The sequence below is a fragment of the Lepus europaeus genome, chromosome 13, assembly GCF_033115175.1.
Source record: "Lepus europaeus isolate LE1 chromosome 13, mLepTim1.pri, whole genome shotgun sequence".
Classification (NCBI taxonomy): domain Eukaryota; kingdom Metazoa; phylum Chordata; class Mammalia; order Lagomorpha; family Leporidae; genus Lepus; species Lepus europaeus.
Window position 1 is genome coordinate 50,649,814 of NC_084839.1, and position 17,539 is coordinate 50,667,352.

General features: G+C 42.8%; 1 protein-coding gene across 1 annotated transcript in view; it reads left to right on the forward strand.

Moving 5' to 3' along the window:
* The window catches only part of LOC133772336 (basic proline-rich protein-like), a 55,726-nt gene that overhangs the window by 26,110 nt on the left and 12,077 nt on the right, over positions 1-17,539 (forward strand). The gene's annotated exons all lie outside the window — the stretch shown is intronic.

Below are 17,539 nucleotides of genomic sequence, written 5' to 3' on the forward strand. Positions count from 1 at the left end.
TGCAGCTGTGGACAGCTAGGAGCTGCTCTCAGTTTGCAACTGAGATGCACTTAAGCCCAAGGTCCAATAGAGAGGACCTGTAGAGCTGTCTGGGTAGCCGTTACAGGACAAGAAAGCAGCAAAAACTGGCCAGCAGGGAAAAAGAAGAGATACAGGCAACTGTCGGGGGGAAGGAGGGGTGGCAGGAAGGAAGATCAGCTCCTGACAGCTTTCCTGCTTCTGATTGCAGTTTCCCCACAAGGAATGGTCCATTCTCTGCCTGGCCTGGGCTTTATGACAAAGCACCATACCTCTGTTTTTCCTGGCCTGGGTGGGTTTCTGTGGTCCTGGGCCTAGGACACGCATGCTCTGATATTCGGGCAGGAGGTTTGTCCTCACTGCGCAGGTGCCATCACAGAAGGAGAGAGGGTGAGTGGGATGCAGCGCGGCTGGACAGAGGGAGGCCCTGCCCTGCTGCACCCCGGATCCAGGCTGGGGCCTCCTTGGAGTTGTAGCTCTGAACACGGAGGCTCCGGAGCTGTTGGTTGGTGGGGATTTTAATTTGGTTCTTTAAAACGGAAAGGGTGACACTGTGAATGATGATATTTGAACGTCAACAATACAAAATTAAGCCTGTGGAAAATTTTAATTATGATAGCTAGCACAGGACATTGTATTTATGTATGGAAACTAAATTTAGAAGCCTGGACAGATTGACAAGATCCCTCCTAAGTCGGTGTAAATATCCCATGCCAGGTGCTAGGCAGTAATTGCAGTATCAGGGGCTGGCTGAGCAGGCAGGCCCCTTGCTGTCCCAAAGGCTCCAGGGAGAAAAAGGGCTTTTCCCTGGGCCAGGCAGTCTTTCAGAAGTGTTCTTTCTCAGGTTAGAAGAGAATTAACAGTTTTGGAAAGAAATCGTTTGTAAGGCAGTTCCCATTCTCTTGCTGCTTGCTGTCTGTAAACAAGGAAAGGGTGTGGTCATGGCCGGGATTCACACTGGACAGCATTTTGGTGGCCAGGGCCAGAGGCAGAGACTGGGGGCGGGGGTTGGGGGAGGGACAGGCACTGTGGGAGAGGCTGAGGGGAAAGCTCTCAGGCCCCTTCCCCCACCCCTGCCCCATGCACACTCTTAGGGGTCCCTCTTCCCCAAGGCATTCTCTCTATTCTCATCAAGTCCCAGTGGCGTGAGATAGGGGGTGGGGCAGAGGCAGAGGGGTGGCATGAGCAGTGGTTCCATGGAACAGGGGTGCTGGACTTGGGCAGATGTGGTAGAGTCCTGGTGTTATCACCAGTACTGCTGTCAGACCCAGACGAGAGGAACCGCCGCCCTGGGCCAGGACCTCTGGAGGGTCCTGCTCTCTCTGTACCTCAGGGAGGGCAGAGTGCATGGTGCTGAAGGCAAGCACATTCTGGGTACTGAGACCCCAGATTTTGGTGTGGAGACAGTCCTGAGACTGCTTCTGGGATTGTGTGTGCCTCTTCTCGAATCTGACCTCGCAAAGATGTGTCTCTCCTAGGCTTCAGGGTTTATAAGGGCAGCTGTTTGCAGAGAGTATGGACAAGGGTTAGATGGTGCCCACTGGAGTATCCATATGTATCCAGAGACTCCGGCTGACTCCATGGTGCACCACCTCTGTGTGGTCTAGAGCAAGGAGTATAAAAATGCTGAAATAGGATCTAGCTTTCCTGCTGGTTCTAACAGCTTAGCTGTCCAAGCAGGTAAAGAAAACATCTAACTGTTATCTTGGTATGTATCTTCCGCATAGTCCTAATTATTGAATATGGGCTTCTATTTGTACTCTTGCCACAGGCCCCCCTCCCAAATAAATGTTAGGGCTGGGCCGTGCTATCACTTAAACCCTGTGTGGATTTAAATAAGTACTTTAGAGCTCTGGGGCCTCAGTCGCCTTATCCGCACAGTGGAAGCCACATAGTCACAGTTATTGTGAGAGTTTAAAGTATAATTAGTTATTATTGCTTTGTGTACTGGAGTAAGTTACTTGATCTCTCTGCACTTTGTGGCCTCCTCTGTCACAGGGGGTGGATAATAATAGTCTCTGTTTGAGAGTTGCTATCAGTTGATGTATGCAGAGGCCTTAGAATAGTGTCTAGCAGGTGGTGAATGCCACATCAAGGTCAGTTGTTGGTCCACGGGCTCACCACCACTGCCACCACCTGCTGATGGGATGGAAGGAGACAGCATGCAGAGTGTGGAGGTAGCAGCAAGGCACACCTCGGCCACATTCTGAGCTTATTTGAGATTTGCTCATCCTCTGGACTCATCTCGTGATTACAAAATCTCCACCAGACTTCTCAGGAAGCATGAAGCCTGTTCCTGCTTCCAACTGCGGCTGCTGCTTTAGCCAAATGTAATCTGATGAATACAAACTAAGAGTTGTGTCCTAGAATAACCCTCATTCTAGTCTGCAAAGGACTTTGAGATCCACTCAGGAAAGGTGCAAAACACATCTTCTGTCTCTGTGCAGGGGGAGCGGTACTGGCCCTGGTCTGAGAGCCGCCACTCACCACTGGGGAAGAGGATCGACAGCCTCTCTGGGCTGAGCTGGGCTGGGAAACTAACTTGCAATGTTCATTTTGTACACGTGTATGGGAGGCTGAACCCCCTTAAGAGGAGACTTGATCACACAGATAGACATAACACAGAGCGAATACACAAGTTCCCCAACCATAAACCCCATTCCTCCCACAACACAGCACTGCCTCTGTGGATCAGCACTCACTCTCTGCTCAGCCCAGGCATCTCACCCTCCCTGTTTGGATCAACTTTTCAGGGGGCTACCAATAGGCAGTTCAGATACCAGAGCTCCCCTTGGGAATAAAGGTGCTGGGGAGACCGTGGGCAAAAGAAGAAGCATCAAGCCCCTACACCCTCACCTTCAGTAGTTGTTTCTCACCCAGGGACCCACTGCAGGCTCAGTCCTCCTGTGTCTTCCTGCCCTATAGACACATTTTATCTTGAGAATGTTCTACTCCTTGTGCACAGCAAGGCATGAGCAAGAACATACAGTAATATATCTCAGTTATTTTCATTTTTCAAATGCTTAAGAAAGCCCTAAACCAAAGGCAATTAGGATCTACCTATACAATTTCAGGCGGCAATCAGGATTTTTGTTGATGTGTGGTCCCTCTCGTCTTAGAATCTGCCTGTGCATTTGTGTATGATCTTAGGGACCAACTCCACAAGTTCATTGGCATCACTGCAGCTATTGCCCAGGATCCCTGAGCAGTGACCACTAAATCCCTATGGTCGGGGTTTCCATCAAAGCCCTCGCTCTGGAGTTCCCTTTCCCTGTAGCTAAAAGCTTTGAATTCTGTAGACAGACATGGAATGGTGCTCTCACCACCTTTTATTTGTGTCTCGTGGTTCTGACCACACACGCTCATACACCATGGGGATTGGCACCATTTTTAGATACTGAAAAATATAGAGTAAGGAAAAGCAGTCATATCATGGTGTTGCCAAATGAGGGTTCACCTGCTTTGATCAGCTTGGGGCATGTTTTGTTAAGATTATTTGTGAGGCTGGCTTAAAGCCCTGACCTATAGCACCAGCATCCCATATGGGCACTAGTTGGAGTCCTGGCTGCTCCACTTCTGATCCAGCTTCCTGCTAATGCACCTGAAAAAAAACAGCGGAGGATGACCCAAGTCCTTGGACCCCTGCACCCACATGGGAGACCAAGAAGAAACTCCTGGTTCCTGGTTTCGCATAGGCTCAGCTCCAGCCATTGTGGCCATTTGTGGAGTGAACTAGCAGATGGAAGATCTCGATCTCTCTCTCCCTCTCTCTCTCTCTCTTTGTCTCTCTCCCTCTCTCTGTAACTCTTTCAAATAAATAAGGTAAATCTTAAAAAAGATTCTATGTGATGCAAGATGTAAATATATAAGCTGGTTTGCAGGGCTGTCCTGAACAAGCTCAGGAATAAATTACAAACATCCTTGTGACATTCCTTAAAGGAAGTAGTTGCTAAGTGTGACTGGTACCCACTTTTTCAAGAGTAAAACATCTGAACTATTTAAATTCCTCTGCAAAGAATGAAAAGAAATTAAGTACTCATGGCACAGTCACTCAGAACAGAAGAATGGTGAATACTGTAGTTTTATTGTTGTTTTTAGGGTTTTTTTTGTTTTGTTTTTTTAACTGCTATGGGTAGGGGAACGTGAAATCTGATTGTCAAAATCTCTGGTTAAGAAGAGTTATTAGAACATAAGTGATGCCTCCCACAGATGAGTGACTAGGGTAAATATCCCTGGGTACAATCAAATCAACTTGTATTTATTTGAGTGCTGGCTATTGCTGGGTGGTACGGTATGACAACGTCCAGGGTGTGGGGCAGAACATTGTAAGCATGTGTTCTGGGTGTGTCCATGAAGCGGCAGAGCTATTTTTCTCAACTTTCTGTTTATGAAGCCTGGTTACTTGGACAGCTGCTCAGGAGTTGAACCGATGGGTATGACAGTTAATATGTCTTATCCATGAGCCCTACTTTAAATGAGTCCATCAGTGGTGCAGTAAACCACGACCCGTACCTGCTCTTCTCTACTCAGAAGAAAACAGAGATAGTGTTAGTTTATTTCCTACATAGGAAAAGTTTTGATTCCACTCTGAATGTACCTTTGTTTGTCTGTAGAGTTGTTTCCTGTTTTGTCTTATCAATATATTTCAGCTGTAGCTTAACAAATTGAGTGGATATAGGGGATTCTGTCCCCACTAAGTTGGATGAGCATTCTTAACCACAGCTTTGAAGCATGCCCACTGTATTAGAAGTTAGGGGGCTTAAAAATATAAAATAAAATATTTTTTATTTTTATTCCATTGAGTATCTTCTTTTGGAAAAAATGCAGATGGAAAGTGTAGCAATGATGAAACAAAATTAGTATAGCTGTACCATGTAACAAGCAAATAGTCGTCATGTAACATCCTATATCTCCTTTCACAAATAATATACATATTTTTATTTTAATATACCTTTATGCTTGAATCCAGTGACTTAAGGAGACTACATTTCTCTGCCCCATGCCATTGTGGGTTGGTTTCATAGCTTTGCCCTAAGATAATGTGTTTATTTCTCTGTTTCCTATTTCTTGGCTATGTTGGTAACTAGGATCAAGTATCTTATATCTGCCCCCTGGAACTGAAATTCTGAGGAAATATATTCAAAGTACCGTATGAAAATGTTTTATCATTGGAGACTGAACGTATTACAGTTTGCTGGCAAATATAACCTTGGAGTATAAAAAGTCGAAGACTTTTTTTCTCCTTTTCTTTCTGTAGAGCATCAGTAGTATTGGACAAGAAAAAAATTGCATTGCTTTTAGGCCAGGGGAATGAGGGGAGCACATAGAGGAGGTGAGAGAGTGAATGGTGTGGCCTGAATTGGGAGGGTAGTGAGGTATGTAGTGCAGTTAACTCATCTTTAATTTTTGTACCAGGCATACAGCCAGCACATCCAGTTAACCAGGATAAATCATTAAGGAGAACTTCATAAAAATGTTGGATATAATTCACTGTCACCAAATATAGGGATCTCTGAAGCCAACTATCTTGCTTGTACGAGATGCATGACAAGATCCAAATTCTAGGAAAAGAGATTCAACTTGGTTGGCACAGGAAAGACAGATCAAAAAGAAAGATTGACTCATGAATCTGTTCTGTTTGGACAGATTACCCAAGATTGCTCTTAGGCCCATGGTGCACCTAATAGCATGATGTGCAGGCTGCCATGGAGTGGCCATCAAACTAAATCTCTAATGGTTCAAGGTGAGAGAAAATTAGGGGACACAGTCTACCTTCTGGAGATAATCTTTTTGTCAGATTCCTGGGACTGTCCAGATTAATGAGTTACAAATTATATATAGCCATAGGAAAAAAGCTGACCTCCTGTAGATGTTGAATTTACCTATCTACACCCTATTTCCAGCTTCAAAAAAATTTCTACTTTGACCTGATAACCCATCACAGCCCAAGGGTTGAAGAATCTAATATTAGGTTATCTTAAGTAATTTATTTTTTGAAAGGAAATTACTACAGAAGAAAAAAGTTTTTAAAAATTTTCCAGTAATACACACAGGGAACATGTGTATGTGTATAAACACATTAACACTAATTTTACTCTCTTATAGATTAAAATCAAGTATGTGCTCTGCTCCTATTCCTTAGCCAGAAATTTCAAAGAAAAAACAGTCTGAACTTGGTTGTCCCCTAAGTTTGGTATATTCTTTGAAATATGTTTCATAGAATTTTACTTAGGGCTCCAATTAACAAAATAATTGTTACACATACAGAAAAGTAAACCCAAGTTCCTTAAAATAAAAATGAGACTGGGGAGAAGAATCACCATGTTCCCAAGTTTGTATAAATTAAATGTATGAAGTTTGTATTCCCTAAATAAATGTTTTTAAAAAATGAATCTTAAAATCAGTAAGAAAAACATAAACAGGCCTATAGGAAAATATGCACATATGAAGGATCTTTAGAAATTTTATGGAAAATACACATTATGACAAAGCTATTCATAGATTGCAAAATTGTTTTGCACCAAAATAACTTATCTTTAAATTCTATTTTTCCAGGAAAAATGTACCCTCACATACAGGCAGTTCAGGAAAAGGAACAAAAAACAGGAAACAGACATATGAAAATATACTCTACCTCACTCATAGTTTAAAAATTCAAATGATGATATAGCAATTTTCACTTCCAACTGGCACAGATTAAAAAGAGTTGTAAAATCAAATGTAAGATGTGAGGAAACAATTACTGTATGCTTTGCTGGTGAGCATGTTAATTTATATAGTGTTTTGTGTTGGTGCTTTTACAATATTTATAAAAATTGACCCCAACATTTTACTGCTGCTCATGCAACCTACAGAAACACAGAAGCACACAAACACAAATGTACATGGATAATGATTACAGCCTCATTTGTAACAGCTAAAAACTGGACACAAACCACTACAAAGGATGTGGTAGCTCTTTATGAACTTATACAGAAAATGTTCCAAGATACAGTAACAAGCTAAAAAGAGCAAGTTATAAAAATGATATGGAAAATGATTCAATTTGTGTGATATGGATAGGAAAAACATTTACCAGTATAGATAATAACATATAAATATTGTTTCTAGGGGTGGGATTTTTAGAGTGCTTTCCACCTCCACTTTAAGTATTTCTGTGATACTTGGTCATATAATGATAGAACAAAAACACTTTTAAAATATAACAGTATGGACATCACATAGATAGTTTTCTTGTCAAACATGTTACATGTGAATCTAAACATGAGTAAACAACAATCAGAGGAATCCACTACTGTGTAACACCCTAAAAGATAACTAACCAGGGCACCTAAAATTTATCATTGTTATGAGAAATGGAAAAAGCCAAAGAGGCTACGCCCCATTAAAAAAAAAAAACAACAACTGAGTTCTGACAACTAAATGCTATATGTGATCTTTGATTGGATCCTAAATTTGTAAATGCACAAAAACATTATAAAGGACATTATTAGGATGCATGTGCTATAATGAATCTATGTTATTATTTCTAGGATTATACTTTGGGAAAGGCTAATATGAAATACCTCTCTAATTTTAATGTATAGTGTCTCTCCCTGTTACATATTCCCATGTATACATATTATCTCATTTAACCTTGGTTGTTACAGGAGAGGAAGATGACTTTTTGTTGATGCTGTAATTATTACTTTGATATTTGACAAATACCAATATATTCATTTCTAAAATATCTGATTTTTGATCTCCAACTAGTGCCTAGATACCGACTGGGATTTATTATAAAGTTGAGGAATTTCTGAGCTGGAGGGTCACATACATTTGACAGATGAGCAAGGTGACCCTAATGGGCTGGTTGATTTTCATGTCATCAGTGAGAATGAAAGTTGGTTTCGGAACTCTCCGTACCCTTACCAAAAGAGCACTAAGATTTATTTAACCCTTGCTGAACATCAACAATGGACAAGGCGTCACAATGGGCAGCCCTGAGAGAGGCCCCTTATGTGTGGAAAGAGGCTTGGCACTCCAGGGGCGATTGCATGATAATCCTCAAGGAGCTAAGAGCCTCCTACTCCTACTGCTTATAATCACATAGGCAGTCAGGCAGAGTCCAAGTGGAACCGAGACATGCCCTTTGCTTGACTTTGTTGTTACATAAGAAAGAACGAGGAGTTCAGGCCAACTCTTAAAAAAAAGGAAAAAAAAAAAGAGAAGAAGAAAAAGAAAAGGAGGGAGAGGGACAAAGCAAACTAAGGCTTAGGGAAGATGAAGAACAAAAGAATCCTAAATCGTTTAGTTTTCCTCCTAATAAACATTTCCCTCCCAGTTTATTCCCAGTAGGCCTCAACCCATCTGGTAGAATGATGGGGGAGAGATGAAATCATTTGTCATTTATGAAATGCATGTGTCTCTTTCTCAGCTTGACCAAGGCTCCAGATTCTCACAGCCCCCGGTTTGTAGCTCCCTCTGCAAGTAATCACATGATTTACATGTGGATTTAAGGAAATCAAAAAGGTCCATCTCCCTTAAACAATTTCTCTGACTGGCTAATGCCCACTCTTCAGGGGCCAATGGCATGCTCCCCGGTGTTGATGGGGAGAGTGTGACTTCTTGTGGTGGAATAGATGATAGAGGGAGAAGGGAGGGCAGGCCAAGGGCTCTGGAGAGCACAGGGAGCCACAAGGGTGAACCAGGCCAAGGCTTGCAGAGGTAAATCCAAGTCTAATTTGCTCTGAAGACTACCGAGACTGGGGCTGAGAAGTCTAGAGTTTAGCATCGAATAGAAATAGGCTCGCAGCACAGACAGGGCAGGCAAAAAAAAAAAAAAAAAAAAAAAAAAAAAAAAATCTTGGAAATAGCCCCAGATTCAAGCTGGCATGTGACTTGCCATTTGTGGCTGGCAGGGCCTGCTGTCTGGAATTGGCTGAAGTGGCCATGATCTTGTGGATCCAGAAGAGTCGCTGGTCTGTGACCACAGCTGAGAGCACCGGAGTCTGAGTTAGAGTCTGAATCCCAGCATCCAAGGGGCTCATAAGAGTGTGAAGTCAAGGACAGACCCCTTCTTGGTCCACTGATCAAGTATGACTAATCAAAGGGGGAGCTACAACCCAAGCACAAAGCCAGGAAGAGCAGGTAGCCAAGGCGGTGAATGTCACAGCAGTGGAGTGTGGTGCTGTAGGGTAGAGCGAGCCAGGCCCAAAGGGTACATGGTACAGCCACTTTGCATTCTGTTCCTGCTGCTCTGAATTGAAGAAAAGAAAAGAAAATGTGAGTTCTTGAAAAATAAAAAAAGAATCCATAAGCTGTACTTTGGAAATTTATATTCATTAAATAAAATTAAAAAAAAAAAAAAAGAAAAATAAAAAAGAAAGAGAGAAAGTACCTGAGGGATAGGTGAGTGTTTAGTCTACCCCTTAAGGTCCCCCATGTCCCACATCGAGTACCATTCTAGCTCTGTTTCCAGACTCCAGCTTCCCAGCGCTGCAGACCCTGGGAGGCAGTGATGATAACTCAAATAACTGTGTTCTTGTCACCCACATGGGAGACCTGGATTGCCCCATTTCCTGGTTCCAGCCCTGGCTCAACCTCAGCTATTGCAGGTGCTTGGAGCATGAACCAGCAGAAAATAGCTCGTTTTCTCTCAAGTAAATACATATTTAAAAAAATTAAAAGTACCACAATAAATTTGTTTATTTCCTTGCAATTAAGTGAAAGTGTGAAGCTTGGAGAAGCGTGGTTAGGGGGAAGAGTATGCTTATGTTGATAGGAAATACTGTTGGAGGGAGGCCTCCAGAATTTCATACATGCAGGTTTAACAGTCGAACGTGGGGAGGGGGATTACAACCAAGAACTCAACTCTATTGAGTTCTCCAACTGACTTGCTGAGATTCATGGTTTAGGCCAAGGTGCTTATACTGCAAGAAGCATATGTAATGTTAACACCCTTGAGAGTCCTCGAAGCTCAGCCCAGATATATCTGCCTAAGCCCTGGCAGGGAATGGAACGAGGAAGCCTGGGTACTAGAGATGGCTGAGACCCTGACATAGAAGCCTGAAAAACTAGGCAGCAACAGGGCAGGGCAGAAAGGCAGAGTGAACCCAAAGGCTGCTCCAGAGCCTACTCGGAGTGGTGAGCCCAGAGTGGCGTCCAACCTGTGGGACGCCAGTGTGCTCACCTCTACCCCCACTTCAGTCACGGAGGCTCAGCTGTGTTTTGTTGCATTTGAGGTTTCTGTGATTTTCTCTGATTTGACTGTAGTTCATTTGAATACCTTTACCAGCAAGCCAAGTGCCATCCGTGTCCTTAGCTCTGGATGGGAAGTTACCTTGGTCATCACTGGAGGCCCCTTTCCTCAAGGAGTTTCCAGACTCTGGAAAGCCTGGTTTTATGTAGAGACAAAAAGGAGAGAACAATATGAAGCAGGACATAACTGAGAGCTCATTACTATGTTACAGGCTGCGAGTGACTCACAGTTGAGAGATACAAAAGAGATCCCTGGGTTGTAGGGGGTGGAGGAGCGACATGTCAAAAAATTATAAAAATTTCTACCAGAAAAAAAAGATGAAAAGGAAAAGTGAAACTTGAGCTAAACCTTCGAGAGGGAAAGGATTTGAAGAAGTGGGAAATCTAAGCCATGGGAACAGCATGAGCAAAGGTAGAGAGATAAGAATAGTCAAGGCCAGTTTGGGAAACAGTAAATAGAAAAAACATATGGGTGATTGACAAGGTTTTCCATTTTTTAAATTACTTATTCAGACTGTATCCTGAGCAAATACCATTTCCTGTGGTTTATAAATAGGCCAAGTTATTTTAGTAGAACTGTAGCACTGATGATCATTCATGGTATGTTCCATGGAGATTTCGGTCTTTCAAGGACCAGGACAAAGTGTATAAATGTATAAGAAATGGTCCAGAACATGAAAACAATCAATCAAACTTAATACAATGTTTATGCACAAACTGAGTGTTCCTAACCAGACACTTTCTTCCCCTCCCTTTTTCTCTACTGAATTTATTCCTGATTTGCTCTGTAAAACGTCTCAGGCTTTTGAAAGAACTAGAATAGAAATTGAGAGATAAAGAAACAGGCACAAGAAATGAAGTCATTTGTGTGAGCTCCCAGGGAGGGTGTGGCCAGGGTTACAATTCAGGTTGCCATTCTCAAGTTTCCTTCAACCCATGATCTTGAACACAGAATTCCTGTCTGCCTCCACAACTTAGGAAGCCCACCAGAAATATACTGAATTCCAGTTCCCCTGATTCCTAAGACAAGATCCTCCTCAACAGGCTGGTATGTTTCATAGGCTCCGCCGTTTTATAGAATTTGTAGTCTAAAAGTATTATTTTCATCCAGTTTTTAAGATTTGCAGACTCAGTTTTTAATGACATAGGTTTTACTTGGTTTAGCTAGGCCATGTGTGAAAGTTTTATAGTTCATGAGGATTTTCAGAGGAAGAAGTGAAAGTACACTTTTTGTACACATGTTCTTTTACAGTGAGTTGTACAACATTGAGTTGTATCTTAGACCACCAGCTAATTAGAAATTAAGTTCACAGGCATACAACAGGCAAGCATGTCCTATATGTGATTTTTGGTTCCCAACATCCCAATATCTTTACCATAGGGATGAAAGAACTAGAATAGGAATTGGGAGATTTCTACTTTAGAAATGAAACAGCTTTGTCCATTTTGATACCAATATCAAAAACAAAAACAAAATCACATACATGCACGCACAAAGACAAACACAACAAACAAAACAAAAAAACCCCACTGTTCTGAGATGTGAAAGTTAACTTCTCTTGTGTGCAGTCCTCAGGAAGGAAGCTTCCAGATTGCATTTCCCATCTGTATTTGGGAATTATACATGTGTAAAGAATGGCAACACACAAGTGACCAGGAAATACGTATTTCCAGTCTTTCTCCACTATGGGCTATTGAGGCTTTCTCAAACTGTTATTCTCCCAAGCAGTGTTTCCATTCACAATGACTTAAACAAGAGGCTTGGGAGGAAGGCATCGCAGTAAGAGTTTGGAGAATATGACATACAACATTGATATGAAGCAGGTTAGCATATTAAAATTTCTGACCAAACCTATAGTTACATGAACTCTAACTTTGACATCATAGTGTTTCTGAAGCTTAGTTGATCATAAAATACCATTTGCCTGTAGGCTGTGCACTAGTATCCCCTGGGCTACTTTTGGATGATGAGGCCTGTGTAGGAGCCCTGGCTTTCAATAAGACACAGTTAACTCAACAACATTCTCTCTGCCACTTGACACTCTAAGACTTCAGGCAAGTTCTTTACCTCTCAGAGGCCTTGTTCTCTCATCTGAATTATGTGGGACATAATATCTATCACATATGAGCTTTCAAAGACATAGTAGATGCTTAGTAAATGCTGGTCCCCTCTCCCCTTTACAGTTCATTGTTGTATAAATCATCTCATGTCTCAATACACATTCACCTGCATTTTCTATTCTCCCAGTAACATGGAGAAGTATTAACACTTTCTTTCAGTCAGATTCCCTAGAATGTAACCTCACTAGCTGTGTGAGTTATGACCTTCCCTGTGCCCCAGTGTCCCCTACTGTGAAATGGGAGATAATAATGGTACCTATATCCTAGGGTTGTGAGAGTTAGAGGTTAATATCTGTGAAGTGCTCAGAATAACACCTGGCATAAAGTTAAGTGCTCCATAATCTCAAGCAGGGCTGGCGCTGTGGTGCAGCAGGTTAAGCTGCCAGCTGCAGTGCCAACATCCCATATGGGTGCCAGTTCAAATCCCAGCTGCTCCACTTCCCATCCAGCTCTGTGCTAATGTGTCTGGGAAAGCAGCAGAGGATGGCACAAGTATTTGGGTGGGTGGATGAAGTTCTGGCCCAGTCTTGGCTATTGCAGCCATTTGGGGAGTGAACCAGCAGATGGAAACGCTTTCTCTCTCTCTCTCTCCCTTCCTCTCCCTTCATAACTCTGCTCTGCCTTTCAAATAAATAAATAGTGGCTGCAGTAATAATGCCTACTATGATTCTTAAGAAATAATAATCTCAAAGTTACTAGTATTCGCATCTGCTAATCATTTGTTACATTCCAGTCTCACTAGGCTCTTGGCTACGCAGATACATGCTCTTTTCCATATCCATGTCTCTCCTTCTGTTGACCTCTTCACTCTGAAAGCCCTTCTTTTCTACCTGGTGAACTCCTATCCAGCCTTCAAGGCCCAACTGAATGCCAGCTTTTTGAGAAAGCCTGTCTAGATTTCCTCTACCCAGGTGTCTTCCTCAATGCAGGAAACCCCTCAGGGCCTTTTGGTTTTCTGCTCACACTTATCACATTCTATTTTGTATCCAATGAGTTTAATATTCCTGGAGGAGCTGGTGGTATTTATGAACTCACCTCCTCACACACATACCAGCATCCAGGGTTATGATCTGGTAGGAATACCACCAGCATGATAACAAATGAGCCTGGGTTCTGATCCCAGGCCAACCCCTCCTTACCCTCGTGCAAGTCGCTTCACAGGGGCCTTAGTTTCCTCTTTTTTTAAAACATCCAGCTGAGGGGCCGGCGCTGTGGTAGAGTGGGCTGAGCCTCCACCTGTGGCGCCAGCATCCCATATGCGCCATGGTTCATGTCCTAGCTGCTCCTCTTCTGATCCAGCTTTCTGCTTATGGCCTGGGAGAGCAGTGGAAGATGGCCCAAGTGTTTGGACCCTGCACCCACATGGGGGACCCAGAAGAAGCTCCTGGCTTCAGATAGGCCCAGCTCCAGCTGTTGTGACCATTTAGGGAATGAACCAGCAGATGGAGGACCTTTCCCTCTGTCTCTCCCTCTCTCTGTCTGTAACTCTACCTCAAATAAAAACAAACAAAAAGCCAGCCAGCTGAATGACTGGCTCCAAAGCCACTTTTAAAAAAAATATTTGGCCGGCCGTGGCTCACTAGGCTAACCTCCGCCTGCGGCGCTGGCACACCGGGTTCTAGTCCCGGTCAGGGCGCCGGATTCTGTCCCAGTTGCTCCTCTTCCAGGCCAGCTCTCTGCTGTGGCCCAGGACTGCAGTGGAGGATGGCCCAAGTGCTTGGGCTCTGCACCCGCATGGGAGACCAGGAGAAGCACCTGGCTCCTGGCTTCAGTTCAGCGCGGTGCGCTGGCTGCAGCTTGCTGGCCGCAGCGGCCATTGGGGAGTGAACCAACGGAAAAGGAAGACCTTTCTCTCTGTCTCTCTCTCTCACTGTCCACTCTGCTTGTTAAAAAAAAAATTATTTATTTATTTATTTGAAAGGCAAAGCCACAGAGACAGAGAGAGGCAGAGAGAGAGAAGTCTTCCATTCACTGGTTCACTCCCCAAATGGCCACAATGGCCGCAGCTGTGCCAATCCAAAGCCAGGAGCCAGGAGCCAGGAGCCAGGAGCCTCCTCCAGGCCTCACACTTGGGTGCAGGGGCCCAAGCACGTGGGCCATTCTCCACTGCCCTTCCAGGCCACAGCAGAGAGCTGGATCGCAAATAGAGCAGCCGGGACCCAAACCAGCGCCCATATGGGATGCTGGCACTATGGGCAGTGGCTTTACCTGCTACGCCACAGTGCCAGCCCCGCCACTTCCATCTCAGTGTAAACCCAGCATGCACTCCTTGGGCAGTCATACACATGCATGTATACTATTCAAGTGAATGGAAGGAATAAAGTTTGAGCTCAGTTTGTAAAAGCAAAAGATGGAAACAACCCAAATAAAGTAAGGCATATGCTACAATACTGTGTAACTGGTACAGAAAAAGAATAAGAAGGCTTACCTTATGCTGACAAGGAAAGATCTCTAGGATGTATTAGATGAAAAAAATCAAGGGGCAGAAGAAGTGTGCTTGCAGTATTCAACTTATTGTATAAGAAAGGAGGGAGGTATTAAGAATATCTATTTGATTTCATTCATATATGCCTATAGAAACACTGAGTAGGTACCCTGGAAGGAAAATTTAAAACACAGCTACCTGTAGTGGATGGGAGTATGGTATGGGATGAATGGGGACAGAGTTTGAGACTTTCAATGGATACTTGTGATTATCATTTTGCTTTTTTTAATCAATGTGAATGTGTTGTTTATGCAAAACAGATCTGAAATGATAAAAGAAGTCTCTGATTGTGATAATGACTATTTTGAACAAAAACAAATGCTCATTTTGTTTATTTTCAATTTTCAATGGGACTAAGGAATGACTCACTAATTTCCTGCTGCAGCTTTTTACTAAGGTTCAAATCCGTGTGGCAGACCCGTCATTGGAAAGGTGAAACTTTCCCAGCTAAGGGATGTCTGGAGTTTTCCTCTCAAGCCAGCCACACTGGTTCTTCACTTCATACCACCTGCCTCAGATGGCACAATGTAGTCCTCATTCTTTCTGAAGGATCTGGAAAAACTGAGTTGAGGGAGAAGCCAGAGGCAGCCTAGGAATTCTCAAGTCTCTTGGAGAGCAAAGTATGGAAAAGTAACAGGAGAAAGCTCTGATTCCTGTCTTCAGTATAGTCAAAGATGGTAGGACCTATATTCCCACGACTAAGACATAATCCTTACGTTTTGCATAACTTTCTTAGTCTTACCAGACAGTCTACTCTCTAGGTAGAATAAATATTTCACCAAATGGGTGAAATCCTAGGTTCTTCTCAAATTCAATTAGCCCACCACCATAAGAAACTTAGACATAGAAATATTTTTGTTCCTGCTATAGAGTCCCGCAGAAATTTGAAACCCAATGTATGATTTTCTCAGCTTGCGTTGGTCCAAGGTCCTCTCTGGAGAATCCTGAAAGTGCAAATGACTTGCAGCTGAGCCAGGCCCATGCTTACGCTGCATGTAGTGCATTAAACCCCAGCACTCCTGCTTGGCTGCTCCTGGGAAGGCTTCAGAAGAACTCTTCAAAGCAGACCTCATAAAAACAAACACCCCCACCTCTGCCCCCATCTCCTGTCCCCTTCAAAAAACAAACAACAATACTGCTCTGTTCACCAAACAAAAGGGGAATTTTCTGTTTCAAGTACTTTTTTCTGATTCCATATTGGCAGCACTTATTAAAAAGCGGAAAACTTTCAAGTTGTGTGAACTTTGAAACATAAGCACACAGGAATCCAGGTGCTTAAAATCTTTTCAAACTTAGATCCATCCGCACAGCCTTCATCTTAAAAACATAAAGTTCTACTAAAACTGTGTCAGGTTTTTTTTTTTTTTTAAAGATCTCTTTGACCACATGTTTTGAGTAATCATGTTTACATGGAGAGTTGGTAGTAAAATGTCTCTTTTCAAACTTTTGGGAGTAGCTCTGGTATCAGATGGGCCTAGGTTTGAATTCTGTTTTCCTCACTTCTTAGCTGTAGGACCTCAAGCAACTGATCCAACTTCTTTTTGCTTCAGTTTCTTCATCAATATAATGTGGATAATAATAGTATGTACCACACAGATTAATTGTGAGGATTAAATGAGTCCATTTACTTAAATACTTGGCGGAATGCAAATATATGTAATAAAAATAATATTCAAACAATAACAAAATATTTCTTATATCTCATTTTGGAAAGGCTTATTAACTGAAATTTCACAAATGTTTCCCCACTTTGGTAATTCTTTAAGGGGCCCAGTTTCAGTATTCAATAAAAAGCTTTTCATTAACACCAGCCTGCAAATCATGAGATGCAAGCCAGGAAAGACTTCCAATACTTCTACAGCAAATATTCAAGTAGTTTTATTGTTAGTTTTTTTGTTTTTTTTGTTATCATTCTCGTAGAGTGAGATATCACATTTATCCTGTAACCATGTGTCTAACCCCAACCCAGCATCTGAAGGCATAGCTTGTGAACATGGGGTATCGGAGAGGGGTATAACTAAGGGAGTCAACTGGCCAGAATCTACCATTCAGACCAGACAAAAGAGATTCTCCTCAAACAAGCTGCACATAGGACTTCTTTGGCCTCTGTGGGAGGCGACGTCTTTGTTTCTCAACATTGGCCTATGAATTTCTGCAATTTCTTCAATGAATTCTAGGCATGATTCTAACCCACTTCTGGAATCCTTTACATAGGCTGGAAAACTATGTCAAAACGGGGCGTGGGGGGTGAGGAGATGAAGGGGGCTGAGAGTTGATCTGAGGCAATGGCACTCTATTCTTGCCAAGGTCTTCTTCAGACTTCCAGAAGAATGACACCTGTCATGAAAATATTAGCCATGCCTGCCTTCTGTTCACAAAAATGCATCTTGACTTGCCACCCACAGATACCAAGGCCAATGCCATGGGTTACTACAGGGAGCTTGGAAGTCAGAAACTTGACCTCACATTGGAGTTCTTGCTTTGTGGCATATTCCAAATTCTAGCTGCCTTTATTCACCTTTCCTGAGCCTATAGCCTATAGAGTGAGCATGCCAATTACTGAGGATCTCATTGACATCATCTAGAACAGCACCGTGCAATTATACACATGATGTGAGTCACATATATAATTAAAACTCCCCAATGACTGAATTAGTGAGGGTGGGGCCAGGCTGA